Consider the following 7,571-nt stretch of genomic DNA (forward strand, 5'->3'; position numbering starts at 1 on the left):
CTGTAACAAGGCAAATCGACTCCTTGGATTCTTAAAAAGAAATCTCCACAATGCACCATCAGAAATTAAAGAACACGTCTACAAACAATTGCTCTTACCATCATTAGAATACTGCTCAACCATCTGGGACCCCTATCATCACACTAGTATTAGTAAACTAGAAATGATTCAACACCGCGCTGCTCGTTTCGTTTTGAACAAACCCTGGCACAGATCTAACCAAAACCATGATAGCATCACAGACATGTTAACCAGTCTTGAATGGCCTACACTTCAAAACAGAAGAACAATTGCTAGACTCACCTTCCTATTCAAGATTATCAGGAACTTACTATATAGCAATACCTGATCATTGCTTACCGTCACCAACTCCAGTGTCCTCCACCCGTGCTCAACATCCTCTCAAGCTAACTCAATTGCAAACAAGAGTTGATGTGTACAAATACTCCTTCCTCCCTCAAACAATTATTCAATGGAACTCCCTTAAAATTCCTAACATCAACACAATAGATCTTGAAACAGTTAAGAACGCTGTAAGTAATATAATATAATGCGTGATTGTAATGCTCATTAGCGTGTTGCCCCTAGTGGGCTTTGCTAATTAACAATAATAATAATAATAATAAGACAATACCAGACAATACCGGACAATACCGGTTAATAACCGGTTTTTCCATACCAGTTCACAACACTACAGGTCAGGGTAGCTTCTTGCTCCTGACACAGCAGGGGCTTTGCTGAACTCAAATATAGGCTGCTCTGCAGCTGGCCATACAGCTACACACTTCTAGCCTCTGGGGATATCTTGTCTTTCCCAAAACCTATTGAAAGGTACGTCAGTTCTAGATGTCTTATATAGTCCACAACAGTTTCAGAGTGATTCTGTACTGCATGGCAAAAATCAAAAGCTGCTAGTGTCTGATTCCCAGGGTCTAGTCATGTAAGTAGAACTTTTATAGCTTCCTCATAAAGTGCCACGGTCCTGTCTATTCAACAACTTTCACTCCTGGAGAGCCCTGTTTCTCAAATACACTGCCAATTGCATTAGAGTCTCCTCTTCAGACCAACCATTCCATACAGCTGCTCTCTCCAAAGTAGGGAGCCAGTCATCAAATCTTATTTCGGGGTCCTCAGCTGTGAAGGGATCAATTGGTGGAGCCTTTCCTTGTCACTAAACTGGTTGTGTAGTGTAAGCTGGACCAGAGGGTACTAATGGAGGACATGAGCATGTGATTGGTGCAATGTAAGTACCAGTAGTTAGAGTCATTGACTCAGATGTGTTCAAAGGTGTTGACCCTACCCCTGTTACTCCACTTGTCACCAGTCTGTGTTGGCTATAGTCTGGTGGTGGGAGCCTTGTTGCACCACCTGAACTCAGCAATGTGGTAGAGGAATGGAAAGTCTAGGACAGAGTTTCCTTTAAACTCTAAAAGACTGAAGATATACCAGCTACAGCAGCTGGCACAAGCATTAGAACTCCCCACTACATGATTTAAGGGCTATGATTGAGGAGAAACTGAGAGCAATGGACAAGAATCCTCCAGACACTCAAGTTGTGGTTGATGTGGAGAAGGAACCTGTCACTACAGGATGTAGATGGGTTATTTTTGTCTTTTACTTCACCATTATCTTCACAGTCACCTACTCCTCGAACATCTCAGCTCCTGTGGAAGAATTGCCTTCAGAGCTGTCTAAAGAAACCCTAGAAGAGGTCAAGGATGACCACCCACAAGAATATTAAACTAAACATGTCCAGGAAAACACAAAGATAAAGTAAGGAGTTATCAAAATTAGAGGCCAATTGTGTAAAGTTGCAAGAGTAACTGCACCACTCCACTGAGGAGATAAGTTTCCTGAGGCGAGGAAAAGACATAGGCAGTGGAGATGAGGGGGCTGGGGGCCAGAAACACTGTTTGTAAGAAAAGATTGAGATACTCTAATAGAACGGTCAGGATCTAGATACTCTAATAGAGCAGTCACAGTATTCAGAGAACCAGTGTAGCAAGTTACTTAGCTACATATGTATAATTATAAATAAGGAGATATGATCGGTGGAGAGCAGCTATTGTCAGCAGGCTGTGACCTTTTTTTGTCTTCAATTTACAGCTGGCCTGGCACCCTCACTCTTTGGCCTGCTTCACCACCCCTGGGAAAAGAGCAAGAATTGGACACTAAAAGAACAAGATTTGAATGTTCTTAAGGATATAACAGAAGAACTGATAGATAAAGTAGAAATGTTGCAGCAACAGTTTGCTGTTCAAGAAATTGAGAGGTTGAATAAAGAGTTGGAAGCAAGGAAGAGTAGTGTCAAAGACCTTTGGAAGACCAACTGTGAGCAGTTAAATGAGTTTGATCAAGCTATGTTGGCTAAAGACGAGGAGTTACAGAGTCTAAGAAGTCTGCTGCCAAGCAAATCTCAAAGCACATATATTATGGGCAATCTTCTGAATTTCTGACAGCCAATAAACCAAGTACAACTCAACTTCTCTACAGCATTTCAAGAGTCAGTGAAGCCTTACTTAATGTAGGTGAGTTATGGACTTTATCCACAATGACGTCACGAGCACAAGATGGCCATGTTATTTGGGGTACTAATGTACAGGCTCCTATGAAGAAATTCCTTTGATCAGTCATATTTCACTTGTGAAGAAAGATACCAACCAGTAGCCAACAGGTATGGGTATAACGTAACAAAAACCATTGTAAACAAGCGTTATCTCGAAACTTTTCCACCATGCAATACTAATCATTTATTACATTTTCTTGTACCCATACTTGTTGCTTAGAGCTCAACGTCTCCTTCCCTGGCTAAAATATGATTGATCAAAGCAATTTCTCCATAGGTGTCTGTACATTAGTACCCCGAATAACATGGTCATCTTGTGCTCGTGACATCATTGTGGATAAAGTCCATTGTTTAATGTACTGTACCTGTTGTACAAACAACAAGTGTAACTCTAACACATTCAGTACCTACTCATATCCTAAGCCAAATCTTCAAGCCTCTATACTATATACGTAGTAGCTCTACTAACGCACTAAGGCTAAAACTGCTATTGAGGTCCACTCTCCTCTCTGGTAACAGTCAGTCTCGGTAGGACCTCCAATGTAAAGCCATCCAGAACTGCTTTGACATTGACAATCCATTAACCCCCCCACAAATCATGTCAATTACAAGGTTTTTATACACACAAAGGTAACCTATATATCATGTGACCTATATAAATTATGTAATTGTTTATTGTTTAATGCTCTGGAATTATCTGGAACAATCTGAAGCAGTCTAGAATTTTCCTTATTGTATAAAAGGACACCACATCACACATTTCTAAAAAGCATAAAAACAAACATAAGAGACAGGAATGTTGGGAAATTCCAAAAAGTATAATAGGTACATTTTGGAGCATAATAGACTCAAGCCTAAGGCTAGTTTATAATTAGCTTTGTGCATAGGCCAGTTGTGGAGTACATGAGAATTGCCCATATGTTTTTGCAACAGTCAAAAGTGAGCAAGTTGCTTGTTTGTAAATAATTAAAATCAAGACACACAATAGTGTATTGTGCAGCCAAGAAAGCTGGTGTGCCACACTGTGAGTATATTTACAAAAATGCCATACTTAGTCACTGTAAATCCCCTCCACCTTCAGTACCCCACATACCAAGATTGCCTAATGCAGTCATGAAATATATGCCCTCAAAGTTTGGGCTTATTCTCTCCGTTCTTCTTTTTCTTCGTTTAGGAGGCTTGGAGGCTTAGATTATTCTTTTCGCACACTTTACAAAACTATGGAAATGTATACTGTAGCTCAATTGTCTAGAAATTTTGTGCACTTTAAGAATCACGACATAATCACGTATCAAGTTTGATGCAAGTCTGATAAACAATCATAGAGCTATGGACGAGTATTTGAATTTAAAAAGACTGACTTGTTGTCAGGCCTACAGAGTAAACCGCTTACAGGAATAACTAAAAAATCAGCATGCGTATAGGTTCATCACACTTGTAGCTCAAACCTTTTGTGGTTTAAAAGAAATCGCATTGATAGCTATAGGGTTACAAGGCAAAAACTGGACTGCAGGGACAAGTTACTGTAATAGAACAGTCATAGGGTAAAAAGGTGCACAAAAAATTTCTAACTTACCAGTGTTCAAACCAGGGACTTCCATACTGAACACCCAAATCCTTAGCCACTGAGCTGCTGTTTTCATGATTGTTCACCTCACTTAATTTCTACTTTATAAATGAAAATTCTAGCTAAAATCTTAAATGTTGTAATTTAAATCTATTAGTGGAACATCTAACATTCTGTGTGTGTTTTATTAGAAATTCTTTAAAAAATGTGCACTCTATTAGAGTATTGACGAAAGTTATAAGTAAACTGTACAAGTTGTGAAATCAAAGGTGGCGGTCATGAAATGGCTGCAATGGTGGTATTTTTAATTATTGCATTATTAGAATGTATTAGCATTAACATCAATACTGTAACAGCTGTTTCATGACCCCCATCTTTGAATTCACAACCTTTTCACCCAGGCTTTTGAAGGCTGCACCCTCTTTATACAGCTTGGCTGTTTTTGTATGGATTAGCAGTTATGTATTAACAGTGTTGGGCAAGTTACTTTGTAAAAGTAACTAGTTACATTGTAAAAGTAACTAGTTACATATTACATATTACTTGCAACTGAACTATTTAGTTACAGTTACATATTACCCATAAAATAAAGTAACTGTAATAATATTACATATTATATTACTTTGTGTCCACAACCTTAAGCTGTCACGTGTGAAACTACCACCTTATCACATGACATGATGGCGTTGTTGGACAATATACAAATCTTGGTTATAAGTAAGAAGCTATTCATTCAATAGGCCTCGTTACTCCATTGTGGTTAGGCGTTACTCAGAGGATTACTAACGAGATTAGTAACTTCGTTACTTTTAGTAATAATATTACGTCATATTAGACTCGTTACAGTAATTATATTACTTAGGTAACGCGTTACGTTTATAAGTAAAGTATCTTGCGTTATATTACCTGTTTTTATAGCGTATTTCGTTATATTACTTTGTTACCACAAAAGTAATAATATTACGTAACGCGTTACTTATGTAACGCGTTACTCCCAACACTGTGTATTAATCTGTTTTTCAGTCTTGTCTGATCAATAGAGGTTATTCGTTTACGTCATTTTAAGTTAGTAACGGTTACTAGCCACCATGTTTTTGAGGCATAAATTAATGGGACCCATGTGAAAAAGTGAAACTTTTTGTGATTTTGGTACAATTGAAGTTTATATTATTAGCCAATTGAAGAGCGAGAATAGAGTGGACTGGGTTAATTTAGCGGTACAAGCCAGCAAGCAGCTGGAGTTTAATGGCCCTGTTTCTTCAGCTGAGAAGCGATATTCCTAAGCAACGAATAACATAACAAATGCACCACAGATTTCTTATTTTCACTAGCATTCTTTGGCTTGAAACTTACTCTTACTTCACACATTCATGAAGATAACCTGTAATTATATGGAAAATATTTAGTGTGACATCAAATGGACAACCTCTATAGCTGACACATGGTGCATAGAAATATACATCCATGCATCGCCCAAACAACTATTCAGTTATGATTCATGTACTACAATAGTGTATTACAATGAGCTAGTTGCAATCTGTGACTATACTCAGCCTATATACAACTTTAAATTTAAATTCCATACTAATATTATAAAGTTGTGCAGGGCCGGAGGAGGGAAAATTGAGTTGGTCAGTCCATTGACTATAATGTTGAAATTGCTACTATATACATGGCAATGAGAGAGGAGCTGTTGCACAGTGTGTGAAGCACACTCTGCAAAGCACGAAGCACGAGCATTCTAGGGGGGTCTGGGGGCATGCCCCCACAGGAAATTTTTGAAAATTAGACACTCAGATATGCAATTTTAGTGATATTTCACTGCTAGCTAGCTATATAGATATGCTCAAGCCTATCTGTTGTTCTTCAGACTTTCTATACTATGTATAATTGTAGATCTGACATACAAGGGACACAGCATGAAACCTGCTGTATGGTTCATTTAGTTATAGCTAGCAATTAGAAGTTCAAGGAGGGTCTGGGGGTGCAACCCCCAGGAGCTGCACAATTTTTGCAATTTAAAGGCTTTAAAATGCTTGAAATTTTAAAATTGATGCTAAATTTTAAAGTAAAACTAGCTAGCAACTTGCAACTTTCCCCCCAAATTTCACAGGGAACACATGCAGCATGGTCCCCTTTAGCTAGGATATAATTACTATACAGTGAATTCACACAGCTACAATAAAAAGCTACACAGCTACAAAAATACAGTATACTACTATACTGGTTTGTATGGAGTGAACGGATCATCACGTAAATATACTGGTGGACAGTCACGATACCATGATCAGTATTCGAAATGGCGCGATGTGGGTGAGACTGAGAGTTTGCTCAGTATCTCGACAGGACGAGTGGGTAGTTGAAGAGTAGTGATTTCTACTCAACATCTCATCCAGATGGCCACCATGTAATGTATGGGTGTACAGCTTCTTGCCGCGGAATGAGTCATCTGGTTTGTCACTGCCAGCCCTTCGCCCAGTAAAAGAAGCCAAGAGAGACAAGCCAAGGAATGCTAATGATTATTTTATGAAGATTGAATTGTGATATAAGTGTGCTGGTTTAGAATCAAAGAAGGCACCTGCCTTACACGTGATAAATGCCAACATGCAGCACACGTGATACTGTACGTAGAACCCACAATCATTTCTGTACGAAACGATACGAATGCTATGCTGTACTGTAAGGTAATTGGAGGTACTATACGTGTAGTTCTGTGCTTTGGTTAGGCTAAGAAACCAGGTAACTACTCGTGTCATGCATTTTCAATAACATCTGTAAAATGTACGTAGCTACAAGTCTGGCGTAGCCGACCCGCGCGCGTAGCGCAAGGGTCTGGTGACAGCCGCATTCAGTACCTGTGCAGATGGAATGCAATTAAATTTGAAAATACGCGCGAAACACTTGGACAATTTCCGGTAAAAGAAGCGCGACAGCTACTGTACTTGTACTTGAATGACGTCTATTTCCTCTACAAACCCTTACATTTGTGCTGGTTGTAGAAAAGACATAAGAAGCTCGCCATAATCAGTGGCCAAATCGGAATAACGTCATAGAATGTTGTTAATTGGTCACTAAGCGATCTGATTGGACGCACCAGTTTTTCGTAAGGCTGGCACAGGTACTGAATGCGGCTGTCACCAGACCCTCGCGTTACGCGCGCGGATCGGCTACGCCAGACTACGTAGCTACATGTAGATGTGATCGTCCAAAGATTGCATGAGAGTAATATAGTTCGAGCTGGTCAGCTAGTTGGTTCAACTCCAGATTATTGGTCCGGCTCAGGCCTGACCAACCGGACCGTCTCCTCCGGCCTTGTTGTGTATCAGTTAGTAGGGACCACAAAGGAGTAGGAGTGGCCCATGGGATAAAATCACACAAAAACCAGCCTTAATTTTCCCTGACGACAATGAGGCAGTATTGGTTAGGTAAAACTAAGCC

At 39.5% G+C, this 7,571-nt stretch overlaps 1 long non-coding RNA gene across 1 annotated transcript; it reads right to left on the reverse strand.

Moving 5' to 3' along the window:
* Positions 1–488, reverse strand: LOC136258785 (uncharacterized). Its single transcript, XR_010703001.1, has 3 exons — positions 361–488; positions 99–307; positions 1–43 (listed from the first exon to the last, which is right to left on the reverse strand). It is a non-coding gene; the product is annotated as an uncharacterized lncRNA (long non-coding RNA).
* Between the last annotated feature and the right edge of the window lie 7,083 nt (positions 489–7,571).

The sequence above is a fragment of the Dysidea avara genome, chromosome 6 (assembly GCF_963678975.1).
Source record: "Dysidea avara chromosome 6, odDysAvar1.4, whole genome shotgun sequence".
NCBI classification, from domain to species: Eukaryota; Metazoa; Porifera; class Demospongiae; order Dictyoceratida; family Dysideidae; genus Dysidea; species Dysidea avara.